This window comes from Crocodylus siamensis, chromosome 10, assembly GCF_052110815.1.
Source record: "Crocodylus siamensis isolate JL-2025a chromosome 10, ASM5211081v1, whole genome shotgun sequence".
Taxonomy (NCBI): Eukaryota; Metazoa; Chordata; order Crocodylia; family Crocodylidae; genus Crocodylus; species Crocodylus siamensis.
In genome coordinates, this window is record NC_143404.1 from 68,461,424 (window position 1) to 68,480,044 (window position 18,621).

An 18,621-nucleotide genomic window follows, 5' to 3' on the forward strand; every position below is an offset into this window, starting at 1 on the left:
TGTGTCAGGGTTGTGTGACGGTGTCACAGCCCGTCGGAGCAGTGCAACACGAGTCTTCCACGCTCAAGGTAAGAGGTGTGCAAATATAGTAGTTTCTCTATATTGCTGGAAGAAGCCCCGCGTACAGGAGAAAACACCACGAAGGCAAGTCCTCCATTTCGGATACTTCATTGTAAGTTTATTTGAGGTTCCCCCCAGTCCGTGCATTTTGGCTTCCCATGGCCTGTTTCAGCAGGGTGGACGGGTTTTAACTCATTCCTCATGTTCTACAATCAAGCACCTCATTGGCATTGCCATGACTGCCGCACCATTTCTCTGTATTGCATGCACTCTGTGAACAGAAAACTGTTCAGCCAGTAGATTTTAGAAGTGACACTGACCAAAAAGAAAAAAGGTAAATGCCTAGTATGGGGCACATGGCTGAGATGACTGAAGGGGATGTTAACATCTGTGATTTTTATGATTCAGTGAACAATGAACGTTAGCATAATCCTGACTTAAACCTCTCCCTCCCCCCATGATCATAATTTACTATTAATTATCAACATTATCCTATGATTAATTATTAATGTTTACACCATCGATCAGCCCCTGGCTAGGCTGATCACTCGAAATCTTGCACAAAGATTATTTTAACAATAGCTACAGAACATCGTGTAATGCATTTCACAGTAGGGTTGTCAGCCTCATCTATAAGGCTTTTTACTAATGCACTTTACAGCATATCGCCTAATACATGGATGAGGAATGTGGCTACATCCAGTAATAATTTCATTAATTATGAATAAAGCATTTACAAATGACATCCTTATTTAAAAATGGTGATGAACTCATTTTGTTTTAATGCAGCTGCAATATGTAATTTGCCATCTCTTACAAAGCCATGCTGGAAGAATGGGTCAGAGAAAAAGGCCTAGGATCTTAGGAGGTTTATGCTCTTAAGAGTTAAAAAACTTCACTGGAGAGTGAGGAAGACCAACAGCAAAATGGCAGCAAAAAGAAATAGCTCGGTCTCCAAGCTGGTGACTAGAGCAACCATATAAAGGTACCAAGGGATGTTGATAAACCCTTTTGGGTCCCAATCAGTGACCTTGGGTTACAGCTGTGGCCCATAAAATATTGCTCTAAATTGAGGGTACATCCATATTTTAACTGGTATTCTTTTTATTTCCAATACATTCAGATGGCTTACCAGTTCTTGTTAGTCATGCAAGGTTTGTCATTGCAACATTTTGGTACTGGGCATCACATATGCTTCTACCAAATGCCAAGATATCTGTTTCTACAAAATTTATCATCAAGGCTGCTTAGGTCCATTATAACTACGTGCTAATTCATAGCCCTTTTTAAGGGATATGGAATGAATAATTAATAGTGAAGAAAAGAGTTCATGGCTCCATCTCCTCACCAAATGGGTGTATTATCCATTTATTATTTTGAGTTTAGTTGCTTGTAATTATTCACTGACTTATTTCTACACAAATATTTGACTTGCTGATCATCCGTTCCCAAGAAGCTGTTTTGCGTAGAACTGGTCAAGCTGTTCAGTATTCACACTTGTGCCACAGCCGGAGCGATGCATGAGATCAGACTAGATAATTTATTGGTTACTTCTGGTCTTGAAATCTATGAATAATTATTCTGGTTGAGATTTTCAAATGTAAGCAGTGATTTTTACATAGTATAATTGTTTTGAATAGCCAGAGGCCTGGCTTTCAGGTATCCTTAAAGTATGCCAAGTGCCCCCACACCAAAAAATTTAGATAATAAAAACTTACAGATCACTTGAAAACTTTGGCCATTTGATTTTGATGTTGGCAAACACTGGTTCTGATTTTTTTCCCAATGCTTTTAGTCTTACGCATTTGTGAGGGCTTGGATTACAACTCTTTCCAGATTGCATTTATTTATGGGTTGTTCACAAACTTTTGCACAACTTCTTGTTACTTGCTAGGTTGAATGCCAGTGGAGATTTGGTGCAGGTGGAAGCCATGGAGAAGACAAGATTAGGAACTTTAGACCAGATTTTTGGATCAGCAACAGGGAAGTGGCCAGAGGTAGGTACTGGGGGAGAAGAGAGAGTGGGGGGGATAGCTGAAGAAGACACGACTGGATGGAGTCTATGAAGAGCTTCAAATATGAAGAGGTCTAGATCTTGAAAGAAACTTGAAAGTATTTTGAGTTATTGAGGTAGGAGAACGTATTTTTATAGATATATTTATCCTAACTTTACATGGCCTGTTAACCCAGGTACTTACCTCATTTATCCTGCCACTGCACGGTATTTTCAGTGGGCATGGGACTAATCGTTCAACAGCAAAAGCCTGCTATGGTTGGAGGACACACTATCAGCCTTAGCAATCCTCCAGCAAAAGTATGCCAGCCTAGATATGCTATAAACCCATTTATGGTAGTACTTCTCTCCTTTTATGCCAAACAGACTGGCCACATATTAAGGTTAAATTATTTTCCTGATCTCCATCACCTTTCCGAGACAAATGTCACTGCTTGCCTGGTGCTGGAGATAATTGCTGTAAATTAATTTTCACTGATTTTTTCCACCCCCCCCAAATCAGCAAGTGTAGCAAAAATTAATTTACAGTGATTATTTCCAATCCTGCTGAACACGACATTGTAAGTTCTCTCCTTCCCTTTCAAAGCCCAGGAAACTAAGTGAGAACGGCAGATGCATCTGCAATTATAGAAGTCCCTTTGCACCAGGCTGCTTTGAGATTCGCAATATTCTTGCAAACCAAGAACGAGTTGGTTTGCAGCCCTTGCTGACAGAGGATTTATTTATTAGGGTTTTAGCGATTTGCGGAAGTGCCTGGGTGGCGGCAGCTTCTCAGGGTTATAAAAATTCTATTTCCTCCCACCATCAAAAGTAAAGTCTCAAACACATCTTGAAAAGTGGAATATGACATTTACATTTTAATCTCACAAAACTCCTTCGTTTCTGACACACTGGGTTTTCCTGTGCTTGTGTGCGTTGGGAGGGGCAGGCAGAATTGAGTGAGAGAAATCTTTATGGTGATGGATCACACTTCAGGTTGGTTCAGGGGAGGAGTATGGCAAGTGGAGCACTGTGAGCTCCACAGACAGACTGGGGGAAGAGGGCCCTATTGCGTGCAAATGCTTGTGTGACTGAGCTTGTTTAATTACCATTATTGTACGTATACAACGTGCCATCATTTTCCTAAATAAGCCACGCACGTGTGGGCTGTTACCTGGTTTGCAAAGTAATGCCCAGCTTTAGATACTTGCAGGGCATGCCGCGCATGCGGCTCTCTGTCCCCCTCTACAATGACTGAACCGTGGCTAGAGGATGATGAGCTTGCTTTGTGCAGCCCCAGCTGGCAGAGCCCTTCAGCTCAGGAAGCAGAGGGCCATGCTTTGGGGAAACCAAACCCTGGTGCCAACAACCATCCTAGGACTGGGTGCTGCTCATAGTGGAAAGTTTCATTTTCCTTGGACCCACCGTCATTAGTGAGCCATCATCGGTGACTGATTGATTAGTGATCGAATAGCGTGAGTCTGATCTACGGCCCCGTGTCTCAGCAAACAGCTGCTGTCCCTGCTCCTTTGCACTGGCATCCTCCTCTTAGAGCTGGGTCCTGCGTGTGTGAGTCTTGGTGGTTTGTGAAAGGGGGGTGATAGCAAAAAGCTACCTTGTTAAGTGAAATGCTGCAGAAAAAGAAGATAAAGTCAAAGATGAATTGAAGTCTGCACCAAAAAATTGTGGGAAACCTGCAGCATCGAACCTGTCTTGCACTGGAATTAATTACAGCTTTATTTTAGCACCTGCAAGAATTAGATGAAAGTGAGTAATGGGAGTTGGATGAGGTATTGCTTCATGAGCCCTGGTTTTTCTGTGCCAGGCAAAGCAATGCACCACATAATGAGAGGTGGAATGAGAGCAGCGAGGCAGAACACAGGGCGCTACGGTAGCGGGAATCTTGCTCTCAAGGCTCCTCGTCTCACCTCGGTTTGGAGAGCGAGCATCTAGGACTCTCTGTGTACAGATCTAGTTCCCAAATTTTATTTTCTGTCACTGGGATGATTGGCTTCTTGTTTCAGGGGACCCGCTTAAAGCCAACATCAATTGAATTTCAGTGGAATATATGAATGAGACATGGATGTGCATTTTAAAACCTCTGTTTGCTTCTGCACGTAACAAATCGGAAGAAGCCAATCCCTGATATTCCTCCTGGTCCCATCCATTTATAAAAGTACACATCAGTGACGACACGCTACTTTTTCACGTCTGGAAAAGACGCACCAGTTTGGGTCAGATGCAGGTTGTGTTGGAACGGCAATGCAGTAATTAAGTCCATGCCTACTTTATTTATGCAAGGCTCAGTCCTGGAATCCTGATCCCGCTGATCACAGGGTGCACGATTAGGTCTATAAATCATATTCAAAATGATGCTGGCAGTGCCTTTGATTAGAAATGCCAGCGCATCCTTTCCGAATCTTCTAGTCGCACCCCCTTCTCATGCATAAAATGTCCCCAAACACAAATTTGCCACTTCCCCACCCCCATCTTTTCCTTCACGTATTTGCATCGTTGCTATTACTGGGATCGGTAAAATGCTGGAGGCTTCAGGATGTCGCTCCCATGCTCAGGGTATTGGGCAACAGGAGTATATCTGTCTCTATATGTTTTTACTTTCTTTCTTTTTTTTGGTGTTTAAGGTTCTGTATTGACTCTGGAATCACTGCAGCAAGCTATGAATTATGTATGAAATGAAAAATCCCAGCCCAGTGCACAGAGGGAATATGCAAAGTGCAGTACAATCACATCTGTGCTGTACTACAATATTTGCTGTGCGGTGCTGCTCGGAGTACAAGCTCCCCAGCAATGTTCGGCTTAGCCGCAACCCGTAAACCTCTCAAATCCCAGCTGTCACGATTCTCTCCTCACAAATTTTAAACGATCCCATTCGACCGCCTGGTGAAAGGGTTTCCTCTTGCTGCCTGCGCAGCCAGCTGTGCAGATGCAAAGGGCCGTGTTTCCGAATGGTTTCACGTCTACCTTTGCATTCGATGGCGTAGCCGCACGAAGCTGTGATCAGTTTGCAAGGCTCAAATTCACTCCACTTCACGATGTCTTGAGGCACGCAGGTGTGTCCTCTCACACTTTCCCTGCCTGAACAATGGATTTTATGTAGGTGTTTTCTGAAAGCATGCTGCAAATGCCTTGTTGTGCAGTCGTTTTGGGTGTACAATATCTAAAACACACAGAAGTTTTCCCCAAACACCAGCATCATTCTACATATGGTTTCTCTTTCAGCAATTTTTGTCTCATGTTGGTTTGCTCCACCCCTTAGTCTGTCTCAATGATTTCCCACTCCTTCCTCTTGCAAAGCTAAATCCTGCCGTGCTAAGGAAGTCATTCAAAGACCACCAACTTGGGCAAATTAAAAGCAGGTATTTTACCCTTTGACAGGTCTGGGCCAGCTCTGACAGGCAAGTGGCTTTGACTATCACAACGGTCTTTCCATGCCGGCTGTAGCAGGTTTTGAAAATGGCTTTGCACCATCTAGGCCAAAAACTAAATGCAACATTAGTCTCTGTCCCTTACAGTGAAAAGCTGTGAACGTTACTTGGTCCACTAAATTGTACTTTACTAAAGTTTTGCATCAAATTGATTAATTCCTGAAGGGGTGTCCCTGTCCTAGGCTCTCCCAAAGTCCAGCTCGGTGTCTCCAAGCAGACAAACTCAAAGCAAGGCCATGTTGCAGAAGCCAAAGAGTTAGCTAAAAATATAAACTGAAAACAGAAGAAACTAAGAAATGCGGTGGCTGTCGTTTCAATGTCTCAACCCTCCTTGTCACCCGTGGGCCCAAGTCTCTGATTAGGGAGTCCCATGATGATGATGGTTTTCTCTCCACCTGAAGCGCTGTAGTGCCTTGTGGGTGTTTTTGGTTTTGGTGGATTAACCTGGTCAGGGATGCAGCTCAGACAAAGATATGAGACTGAAGGCTCTGTAATTTCCCTAACCGAAACCCCCCCCCCACACACACACTATTTTTTGTAGGTTTTAAAATGTTCTGATTTAAAATAGTAAAGAGAGGTTCTCAGCTGGTGCAAATCCATAAGAGTTGCTTTGAATTTACATCACTGGGGTTATTCTGATGTATACGCGCTGAGGTGCTCACCTAAGGTTCTATACAGAGTCCCCTTATATCTTATATGGATAGATATATCGCTATATATATGCTGTGTGTATATATATATATGTGTATATATATATGTGTGGGTGGATACATTCCCCCCCCCCCCGATAGCATAAGTTCTTCCTGATGAAAAATCTTCATCTTACCCACCGACTAAATGGAAAGATATATTTTCTCTAGGGTATACTAATCACCATCAAGTCAGATAAGAAAGAAATATAATTCGGGAAACGGCTGGTGTAAAGGCAGCCTGGTAAGAGAAAAGGCATGTTGCTTATAAAAGGTTAGTCATGCCTTCCAGTCTCTCCACCCTATCCCCCTTTCTCAAGACGCATTAAGTTCTTTGTCCATATTCCACCATGAAAAGGTCCAATGTGACTTTTTCTTTCTTTCTTTTTTTTTAGAAAAGCCACAAAGAAATCCCAGAAAGATCATAGAGTGACATGTAGAGAACAATATGCTCCCTTTTGAGTGAAAATCACTCGGCCTTTATTGGAGTAGGAGAATACAGTTGCCATCCCGTCAGGGGAAAAAACTGTTTGGAGCAGTCAGTCAAAGCTAGACTTGCTCGCCGTGGATCCTGTCCTTGGGAAAATGCACCGCGCTAGATATGAAAATCAGCAGCCAGCTCTCCTGAACTCCGTGCGGTTGACAAAGGCAAACACAGCTTTAGCCTTTTCCAGGGATTCAGAAATGTGTTGTGCATTTTCTTCCCTGCAGTGTCCCTGTATCTGAAACGTGCGCCGAGTCACTGCCTTTTCTCCCTTTCTGGATCTAGTTTTCCAGGTTGGATCCTGGTCCAGATTTTCCTGAAGTTCAGGGCAATTAGGACTCGGAGAGTCTGCCCCATCCATGTCTGAATGCACACAGGAGACTTTGCCTGGTGCAGAAACACTGGAGGGTACAAGATCCTTTTCCATGTCATTCGTATGACTTGAAACCGGCCCAGAGGCTTGTGCCTGAGCCACTACACTGCCCAGCAGTGGCTGCGCAGCTACAACAGAGGCCTGCCACAGTGAGTATCATTATTTTAATAGGCTGCAATGATGCTAAACGTAAGAAGATTGCTTTTCAGTGAAACTGCTGACTTGCAGGACTGGCCTCAGGAGGGTGGGGAGAGAGAATCTGAAGTCTAACAGATCTATAGTATCTCTTCGGTACAGCACTTAATCAATTTTCGGCCTTTGGAAACTAAAATAGGCCTGATTTATACAAATCCGCAGTTCTGTTTCTTCCCTACGTGGTGCCTACGTGTGTGCACTTTGCGCTCCCCGCGTCCAGTTTCATGCCGTCCGGGCCGTGCCCTTCTCTAGCATCTTTGCTCCGAGGATTTCAGTGAAGCTGCAGGGAGGGCAAGCAACTTGCATAAGGTCACAGGTTGAGTCCATGGCAAAGAGAAGAGGTGGACTTGTGCTCCCCTTGTTTTCCATGGAGCCCAGGATTCCCACCCACCCCACGTAGGTGTGAAGTCAAAGCGTTGGTATTGGCTTCAAAATGCAATATAAGCAGATGGCGAGAGGTAGCTCAGTCTAGGGCTATGAGTTCCAGTGCTGCCTTTGCCTCCACCTCTGGTTTGCAGGGCAAATGACCCTATCTCTCTGCCTCTGTTTTCCTATTTAATACTACTTATCTGCTCACTCCCTGGGGCATTGTAAGGATTAATTAGTCAATGCTCATACAGGATTTTGAACTTACAAAGTGGTATGTAGATGCTGACTCTCATTATGATAACGTTTCTGTCATAATAGGGGTGAGCAGTCTCCAGTGTCTCTGGTTCAACAGTCAAGGCCAAACGACTCCTTGATTTTAGTTTGGATTATTTCATGAGAAATTCATTTACTGTGTCTTTTAGCAGAAACCCTGTGAGTTTCTAAGGGACAGTATTCTCCCTCTGCTGAAAAATGCACCGCTTAGGACTCCAGTGCAGGAGTGTCCTGCATTTCTCGTACGAGCAAGATACAATACACGAAGTACAGATCTCGTTGCCTTCATTGGAATAAAGGAAACAAGTTGTCAGTTGCTTTTATTTTCTGATCCCACTTTAATGTGTCAGTCACCTGTCTTGGATCAAAGAAGGCACCTTAAATAGTTGTGATTGGAGACGTCAGACTTACCTTTATTAGAGAAGCTAAATAAATGGGTGGCTTACTCTCATACATCTCATAACATTTCTAAATATATTAGAGAGTCACTCAGCCAACCTGCTGACTAATACAATGTCTATTCTTATCGATTTTTTTCCCCTTCCAGATTACTTTTGTATTGAATTATTTCAAATCATAATGCAAAAAATCACAGACTCTAACAAGACAGGCTAACACTGTGATTAATGAAAATGTAACCCAACCTACTGTACAGCCATCAGAAACCAGTTAGCTAATTAGTGTAATCACAGAGGTGGAAATAATTAAATGAATTATAAAATACAGGTAGAGTAATAGCAACGCTTCCCTTGGCAACTTAAAACTAGTGAGAAAATAGTAGATTACTATAACTGTCTGAGAGGGACAAGAGATAATGAAACAGCACAGGATTTTTGAGTGGCTACAACAAATAAAGGCGTTTAGATTAGATCAGAGAAGTATAAACAGATCTGAAGAGAGATTCAGATTGCATCCAGGACTTCAGTGCATATATAACTGTGTGTGTAGATTAACCACTTCCCTTCCGTTGGAGAAGTACACTGTCCTCTAAAATGTCAAAGAAGCTTTGTGGGAACCATATTTACTTCCATGTACAGACAGGGAAACTGAGGCACCTCCTCACTGGTGTCCTAGTAAGATTGACAGATTTTGGTCCTTAATTTACTTATTCTATTTAAAAATAAAACCAAATTGTTAGAATCAACTAAGTCTTAAAGTAGGAGATCACAGTAACACCAGTACAATGGATTATGACTGTATGAAATCAGAATTATCTCTTACCTTAACTATTATTAACTAATAACTGCACACACACACAAATATATATATGCACATATATATAAATAAAATGAGATAGATATGTGTGCGTATGTATATGTGTACACACACACAAACACATATATATGTATGCACACACACATACTAATAATTGCATTATTGATATCAGAAGCTGCTTTCTTGCAAGTGTCTACATCTCAGAAATCTTTCCAGCTCTTAGTGAATATGCCCACATAGCCATAACCAAACCTTAGCTCTTATCCTGCTCCCATTTGACTTAAGCAGTCTTACTATAGATCATTAGATTGTATCTTATGGAAAGGGCTCCGAGCCTTTGTGGTTGGGAAGAAGAGCTTGCACGAGATCTCAGGCACATCTGATGCAACATCTGCCTGAGTCTGCAGACAGCCTCAAGCAGAGAGAAGAGCACCCATCGCTACAATTAGGCTGGATTCTGCCTGGTTCAATGCCCACTATTACAGCAAAACAGGCCCCCTGATCTAAACGTGCTAACCAGTTCCTTCTGGGACTAACAGGAGAAAGAGAAAGGAGGTGGAGGACCCAGCTCTGCTCTCACCACTGACTGTACTACCAGTGCCTGTTGAGCTGGACCGTGCTCTGGGGAATAGCTAAGGACACTACTTTTATCTTGCCCTGCCCAAACTGCGGTTGATTCATTCTCTGAGAAAACAGTATCGGTTTTGCCTGTCCTTCCCTATGATCTGTCACATGAAGTGCTCCGGGTACTTAGCAAACCATGAATGGACTCTCATACCATCCTGGGGAAGCATGTTTAATCCTCTTTCAGCCCATTAAAGGACTTAGTTCATGAAACCTGTGGGGTGTTCTTTTTCTAGAGCTGCCAGAATTTCTTTGCTTTCCAGAAAGCTGCAAGGGTTTATTTGCTTGTTCTCCAAATTCTCAGTGGAAAATCTCCATTCAAAATGGCATTGTTGCTTCAAGGGAAGGGTAGTCCTGCATAACTTTTTAGGCTCCCATTCTCCTCTGTGGATTGGGTGGTCTGTCTGCACTATGATCCGTCTCCCGTGATCTGTGACTCCCACCACTGTTCGAAATATAAGGGCTTTTTCCTATGAGAAGACGCTTTTGTAGGGAGAAAAATGGCATTTTGTCAAAAACCTAAATTTCCATCAAAACCGTTTTGATGGGAAATTTCTGGCTAGTCCTAGGTCCTGGTTCTTGCCACCAGAGTACAGATGTATAGGCTCTATTTTCTTTCCTCCATCCCAGGGACTGGAAGGAAGCTTTTAAAGAGGCTGTTTGATTAAAACGTTGCTTATTTATTGATAAAGTTGATTAAGTTTGAGCATCAGAGGAACATGAGGTGCTCAAGAGGCATTATGGTCCTCTCCTTGAACTACAGAGATGCTCTACAAAGGATACTCCAACCCTGTGGCCTTGTTGACCATCCTTCATGGCAGAAGAGACATGAGGATCCACATAGCAGTGGATCTTCTAACCCAGCATCCAGTTTCCCTCTGCCTTGTGTGCAAGGAGCTCTGCTCTCCATTTTGCTCGGAGAACTAGCTCTTGTCTCGGCATCCTTGATTCTGCACCAGATGCGACCTGCTTGCACAGGTGACTATACCCGCTCTGCTCCAGCACTTCCCAAGGGAAAGAGTCAAAGTCATCGTGAAGTCAAGGAGAAAGCACAACGGCTCGACGAAACCATCCCGGAAGCTGCTCCCTGGCTTGAAAACGTTACTGTGCAACACTGATTTTTGCCTCCTGAAAAGTGTCCTCTGATTTCCTGCAGATGGCTTGTTTATTATTCATTGTCTCTTTATGCTGCTGCTAAATAGCAGTTGATTTGGGAAATCTCAGAGGTGTAACCTGTTTATATATGTAATGTGTTTAACCGTCATCAAAGTCAAAGCTCTCGGAGAGTTTGCTTTCCAGGTTCTAACACGTCAAGTGGTCGCTCTCCGAATTAGCAATGAAATGCTGGATGCAGCAGTCCCAGCTGGCTGGTGTGAAGTGCAGGGTGGAGAAACCTGCTGCAGGGGCTGGGCTCAGCTGGGGATGGGGACAAGGGCAGCAGGGATGGATTGGATTGGGGTTCCCCTTTCCCAGCACTGTTCCTTCTCCAGTCACCTCATTGCCGCTGAGCCCAGCTGGCTCTGCCACTTCCCTGCCCCCAGACCATCAAGGATGCAGCAGGGGCAGGCAGGGGAGTGGGGTGCGGGAAGGTAAGAGGAGGAGGGGGAAAGGAGAGACGGTATTTTCATTTGCTTGAGGACTTTAAAACCTCCCCAGAGGCTCCTGCAGTGCAGTCTGGCCGCATTCGTGGCAGAGAAAGCTAGGACTGCAGATCCCCTTGCAGAGGGGGCTGCTGCTCCCTCACCTCCCTTTAGGAAATCCTGCCCCTGCCTCCAGTGGCAGTTTAATAACTGGACCCATACTGTGCTATACAGTGCAACATTAGCAGCTTTGACCACTGATGCTATATAATTACTTAACACAGAGATTCATACTATAGACACTCTACCTTTTTCTTATTAACCTGGTCTTTTTATCTGCTGCTTTGCTGCCCAGACCTGTTTCCAGTTCATTAACAAATATGTTAGACTTGTTCTCCTTAGGCTGAGTGTCCCCGTTCCACGGGGACTTTGGAGGTTTAAGCAGATTCTCTGGAGTGTTTTAACTGCCTTAGGCCAACCCATTCAAGTCAATCAGCATCATTACACCTGCCATCAAAATTGAAAACCAGGCCAGTACCTTGGCAAGTGTAAACTGGCCTCCCTCCATTGAAGCTAAAGGAGCTGCAGCTGAGGTTCTGGTCCAGCAAACTTAATTGTTTTATAATTCATTTGTAAGCATATGCAGGGGAGGGTTTTCCATTAGAGATGTTAGCTGCTGGTCTAGTGTAGTCACAGTGCCCAGGATGGTGCGGTTTGGAGCTGCGGCCTTTCAGGTTCCTGGAGGAACCGTAGCAATTTGGAGAAATATGAGTGATTTGGGCAAATTGTATCTGGCTGCCTTGCCTTAAGCAGCCACAGACTTTTTTTTTTTTTTTACTTTTAGGAGCCTTAATTGATATCTGAGGCAGAGATGTACTTACAAAAAATGAGTGGAAAGGAAAAACTTGGATGGAGAAATTAGCAACACTGCAAGAGAGAGAGAATAGCATCAGCTTGGATGGCTGGAACTGAAGAGGAAGATGTAGTATTAAAAAGTGCTAGTCTCGTGTGGAAGGAGCACAGGTCTGTGCCCCGGGTGCAGAGCAAGGGCTGGGCTGGTTCCCACTGTGCAAGCTTCCCAGGGCAGCCACCCTGCCCTTCCTCCACTCCCGAAGGCAGGGATTAGAGTTGTCAAGTGCTACAAAACATGACTCAAACCAATCCTGGTGAGAGAACAAAGGGTGAATGAATGCATTAAAAAAAAAAAGATAGGGAAAGCAGGGACGGGAGAGTGCAATACAAGGACAAAGCGGTGGGCGTGAGGAGATGGTGCGTCTGAATGGGATGTTGATGGCTTAGATCTGGAAGAGACTGGAGCCTGGCCAGAGCTGAAAACTTTAATCCACTTCAGAGCTGCTCAGGGTCAGGGAAGAAGCAAGGCAGGGACTTGCTGGATGAGCTCTGGAGCAGAAAGCTGATAATCAAGCAAATGCCACTTGCAGTACAACCTGCCTATCCTACCCAGCCAGACTTCAGAGCTGACATTGGGAAGGGGAAAACAAATGTCTGACAGCAAAGACAAGTGAAGACAGAAATCTTTCCAGAGGAGAAATCCATTGACCCGTAGCAAGCAACCGGACTAGCAAAGGTTTTGATTGTCCCTTGTCTTCAGCCTAACCACTCACTTACTGAGCCTCCTAGACAGGAGGAATTATTGCTGGTCTTGGATAACTGATTACAGGCCCCTTTGTGCCGTGGAGGAGCAGGATTTCATCAGGTCCCCTTGTTGTCTTCCTCGCCATGGATGTCTGCTTGGCTTTTTCACCAGTTTCCTGGCTAGCTGAAAATCCCAAATAAAAGGGAAGAAGCATATTTGGTTGAGGACTTGAGCCAGAGGACGGATAGAGAAATGGAAAGTCTTTGAGGGATTTTGTTTTAATTTGATAAATATGAGAGATGACTTATCTGTACTGCATCGACCATGGCAGGCCGTGCTATTGGGTATGGGGCCTCATGGTGCTAGATACTGCACACACACCTGATGGGACAAGAAAATCCCTGATTTTATTAAGTATAACTGGTCGATCAGGATGGATTCCCTCTTCTAATACCCTCCCAAAGTGGTTTGTCAGGGCTTAGTCTGCTCATCTCAGTGCACTTGTGTTATGAAGCAAAACTGGCTGCCTCACTGTCCTCACCGCCACACTGGACAGGTACATAAGTATCAGCTAAAGGTGAACTGTAACTTAGTCCTGACTTGGTTTTGACTGCATCTCTGAAGTGACAGGCACTCACAGCTGCCCTGTCCAGTACGAGGTACTTACTACCTGAGAGATGCACTGAAGTTGTTAGCTGGTGAGGAAATTCAAGAGTAGTACGATTTTCTGATTAACTCCATACATCTGGAACCTGTCCTATCGATGATTCAAGGGTCTGCCTCTTAAAAGTGCAATATAAAACCATGGAAAAGCAAGAATCAGCCAGTGTGGCACCCTTGAAAGGTAGACTAATAAACAGCGCTGAAGAAGAGAGTAGATATCTAGCAGCAGCACAAGTGCCCACGCATCTTTGTGTGTCCTGGCTAGTCTCAGCCTCAGACTGTCTATAAGCAATGCATACTCTTAAAGTGTAACAACCCCCCCCCCCACCAAAAAAAAAAACTTTTGTCTACATTAAAGACTTAAAGCCTTGAGTTTGTCACATTTTCTTTTTCTTCTACCTGGAACTAGGAGGAAAGGGTTTCAAATATTCTTGGCCACCGAGCACACAAAGGTGCCAAGGAGCCCTGCTCTGAAGCATTTATAATCTAACTGTAATAAAGCCTGCAACACTTACGGGTGGGCTAATAATAGACCCAGGGATAAGACAGTTTGATAGATAAGCCATGTTGCTCCATTACAGAGGTAAGCGGTGCCAAGAATAGCACCAGCTGAATTCCCCCACGTCAGCAACCATTTAACCTCCACGGCATGTGTGATCTGTCTTCCCGCAGAAGGGGCCAAATTTCTGCTAAGTTTAGTTCAGGAACGTCAGCGGCATCCGTGCATCTGTTTGCGGGCTTGGGCTCGACGTGTGAGTTCGAATCATACAACCACAGACAGCGAGGGTTGGAAGGGACCTCAGAAGGTCACATCTAGTTCAGCCCCATGATCCAAGCAGGGCCAGCCCCAAATACATCATCCCAGCCAAGGCTTTGTCTACCTGGGTCTTAAAAAACCTCCAAAAATGGAGATTCCACCACCTCTCTGGGTAAGTTACTGCAAGGAAAGCTAAGAAATGAGCTTACTCTAGGGTAATTCAGTGGTAATTTCCAGCATGGACGTTCTCACCTCATGATAAGTGCAGTGAATCTTGTCCTTTGCTAACGGTGGAGTTTGCATTGCCCATAGGGTAAGCTACCTTGCATTGCCCATAGGGTAAGAACGTACACATGGGAGTTGCCATGAAGTGAATGATGTGCTCTGAAGTCATATCCTAGAGTAACCTTGCAGTGACTTGTTTGTAAGCCCATGCACACAGAAAGGCGTCTGTCCATCTCAGTTCAGTCATCCCATATTCATACTCTTGTAAAACTCAGGATTGTCATCCAGACGGTGACTCCATGGTGCTGGCTTCTGTAGAAACAGGCAGGGACACAGTTTCTGCCTTAAAGAGCTTCCTAGCTCTGCAGACACATTACAGCCAATCTCGTGGAGTCATCCACTCACTGCTTTAGGGTGCCCCACCGCTCTGGGTGGCTCGCGAGGGTAAAAACAGCTGTTGCATTTGAGGTGATTCTGATTGATCTGAGTCCAAACCCAGTACAAAAGAAGAGCGGCACTTTCCTTTACACACATAACTTGTTCCTGAAATGAATGGCAATTAAGTCATGATTGTCCCTGGAAAAAGGGTTAGTGCACTTTACATTGCATGCTTCACAGGGACTTAGTGGGACAATGAGCTTGTAGGATCCCTGGAGAAAAGGCTTTCTCCTGGGAGAGACTGCCGAGCTTCCAGGATCCACTGCAGCCTGCTAGGCAGGTGGCCCCAAAGCCCCCTCTCCCTTTCATGGAAACTTCAAAATATCGGGCTTTCATTTCAACCCCGAACGCAGCCAAGCCTCGTCGCTTTGAAATTCTCTGTGCAATGGAAACCCTTCTCCCATCTAGCTCTGCTTTCCCAGAGCAACACTGTCCTGGGGCTTTGAGCATGCCATTCTCCAGGGCAGCGGAGGGCTTGCATTGATAGGTTTGTGTTTACACTACATTTAGGAGGTATAATGGCAATCATCCTTAAATTAGCTTTAATTGAGCCAATTCCAATACCAACAGCACTAAAACCAATGAGGCACACACTTCTGCATGGGTTACACATACCCCCCTGGCATCCCGCATATGTCTTTGGCACCTGAATTTCCTGCCCTCATTGCTTCATTAGTCTTGGTCCCTGAAGGAGCTAAGTTCAGTTTGTCTCTACACTACGTGTGCTGCAGTCACACCTCCCGCTGCAGTTTAAATGCACCCAGTGACTCCAGAGCTTTAAGCTGAGCACAGTGCTGTGGACATGGGTGGTTCTGCAGCAGAGCGTTTCCAGACACGGTGTTTTAAATGCATGTCTTACTACTGCAAAGGAGTGAGGTGCACTGAGCTGGGTTTCACCCTGGTGATTAGAGGTACCTCCTAATTGTGGCTAGATGAAATAGCAGCACATGGTGACCTATAAAGAATATGAGCACCAAGTTTTCCGGTTGGAATTGGTGACCATTAAAGCAACCCCACTGGTTCGAACTGTTCCAGCTCTGGGTTGTTTGCTGTTCAAATTAACCTGGGTGTAATGACAAAGAAGAATAAAGGAACTGGAGACCCCAGGTCCCTGACAAATGACTGCCAAGTAGCTCTTTATCAACTCTTTAATACCATATACAGAACACCAGCATGACTCTTGGGTCGATCCTGTTCAAAATGCTTTCTTACTACTAAACTTGTGGATTTGGGCTGAGATCCCCGCAGTGATCACAGGTGATCAGACCCTTCCCATCCAGGCATTACACAATAGGATTAAGTCAGCAGGAAAATGGGCTAGATTCAAACTCTGGAGAGCCATTTAGCAATGTAGGCTGCCTTTCTCATGGCGGTACCTTTGCTGGGCAGTAGACTTTTCCTCCTTTTCTTTCCAGCCCAAAAGATGAATCAAAGCAGTAGCATTATCTGTGAGCCTAGATTTTCAGTAGGTATTTGGGGAGGAATGATGGCTCAGTAATAAAGCCGTTACCTTATCTTGCCTCCACTGCCCTTGAACAAATCACTTAACGTCCCTCTGCGGGACCCAGGGAGGACGTGTGAGCGTCGTACGTTACCAATGCCAAAGAAAAGATCTGATTAATCACTTGAGTTGTCTTGTTCGCATGGAAAGGTATATGTCTCATGTTGTCCTGTCGTCCGGGAAACTTCCTCAAGCAGAGGCTAGGAGCCAAAAGAAAGAGAGAGCAACACACAACTGGAAGAATCCATGCATAAATTACCGGGGGCTAGTCTTGAACACTATCTCTTCCCTTTGCAACACCATCTAATAAATCACATCCTTTTACTGAACTTCCTCATGGCTCTGGGCTAGGCAGAAGCTAATCAGTGTCAATGGCATTTTCTTTATGCAAGAAAGATGTCTTTATTTCAGGGCTTTTGCTGCGCGAGGCCCGGAGTCCATGTAGGCATCTTTTAAACCGAAGCCGAACATGACAGCTGGCTCTCGCCCGCCGTAAGTACGATAATATTTTTGTAGATGCAGGTGATGTATCTTGTGCTCCCTAGGCACGACTTTCCTCTGGATGCCCTCAATGCCCGTTTTCTGGTTATGGCCGTGTCCATCGGTGGTCAAGGGTGCCCTCTTCTGGCCCAGCAGACTATTGAAATGGCTTTCATGGACTAGGGGAGCCGAACTTCAACACGGCGGTCAACTACAGGACGAATGACAACTGCTAGTAGTAGTGTCAAGCAGCACTGTGTTATCCCCTGGGGTCCCCGTGGTACTAGGAGCTGTACAAATACATAACAGAAGTGGTCTCTGCCCCTAAGACCTTGCAATCTTGCTCGGCACATGTATCCCCAAGGGCATGTTGAGTATTTACCCAGTGTCCCACATGAGTTTTTCAGCCTCTGCTGTGCCTATATGGCTACCCATACCCCAGCTAGCTTACCTTTGAGCCAGTGCGGATATGTCCACCTGCACAATAGTGTAGTGCCCTCTCAGTCCCTACTCCTACTACACGATAGTGGGAGTAGGGACTGAGAGGGTTTAGATGATGATGAAATGCTCCGAGATGAGCCAAGCAACAGAGCAAGTGCTGGACTGAAGACGGGGGGAATATTTGAGCAGTTCTCAACTGTAGATCTCAAAGCAGTTTTAAGAAAATGGAAGCATCTTCTTTCCCTTTATAGATGAGGAAACTGAGGGACAGAGAGGGTGAGCTGTTAAAAGCCACGTGCTGATCAGGAATGGGGTCACGATCAGAAGTCGGGGTCTCCTGGCTCCCAGCTTCATGTCCTGTTTGCTGGCTTGCCTTGAGTAGCCATTCAGCATGAAACCAGCCCTTCCAGCTGTCAGTAGATGTTGACCATTTATTTTTCCCGATTTAACACTTGGGAAGACAAACAGCCCGGTTGGTAAGATGTCATTTTATCTGGTCTGACTTGCATTTGCATATTTTTTCTCCAGCTGACCTGAGCCCTTTCCAAAGGGCCCATCACCACAGCATAGCTTCCTCACTCTGGTATAGCCTGCATGACTAAACATTACTCAAGTGAGCGTGAGTCCTTCAGGTGAAGCCGTTAGATTACAAACGCTTCAAGGCACGGCGAGCCATTTCCTCTGGGTAAAGCACTCTGCAGTTTTACGGTGCACTAGCAATGTCTTCTAGCATTGAGAGTAGCAAAGAGCACAGGCGTTACAGCTGTGGTCTTGGGCAGGATGCCTCCTGCAACAGTGTGCTTCCTTTTGCGGATAACCACTCTGAGCTGCAGCGAATGAAAATGAGATGAAAGTAAAGCTGGCCTGGGGACAAAACTGTTCATCAACATGGGAACTTCTTTCTGCAGTGGTGTCTGCTCAGGACATAGGTGTCTCAGGCTGAGGCGGCAGTTTCTGGGCAGAGACGGAGAGATTATTCTGGTTTGCATCAATCAGATGGAGCAGGGGCTTGAAGATCATCTTCCACAGCGCAGGTGAGTACCTTCCTTGAGGGCTGTGAGGTGGGTTGACCTCTCTATTTAATTTTCCTTTGAAAGGTTCTGGGGTTTAACTTGATGCTAAATGGGAACACTTTTCCAATATGGTATATTTTCACGGGATGGGAAAAGCATTTTCTGTCTTGCTTGGCAGATTAGATTAACAGAATCACAGACAATG

General features: G+C 44.9%; 1 long non-coding RNA gene across 15 annotated transcripts in view; it reads left to right on the forward strand.

Moving 5' to 3' along the window:
* The window catches only part of LOC149856776 (uncharacterized), an 80,410-nt gene extending 66,477 nt beyond the window's left edge, over positions 1-13,933 (forward strand). For 7 of the 15 annotated variants that reach the window (XR_016438336.1, XR_016438337.1, XR_016438340.1 and 4 more), the window contains one exon: positions 9-13,933. This is a non-coding gene — a long non-coding RNA (uncharacterized LOC149856776). The remainder of the gene's footprint in view (positions 1-8) is intronic. The other 8 variants (XR_016438345.1, XR_016438346.1, XR_016438332.1 and 5 more) reach the window with 7 other exon arrangements.
* Positions 13,934-18,621: the final 4,688 nt, after the last annotated feature.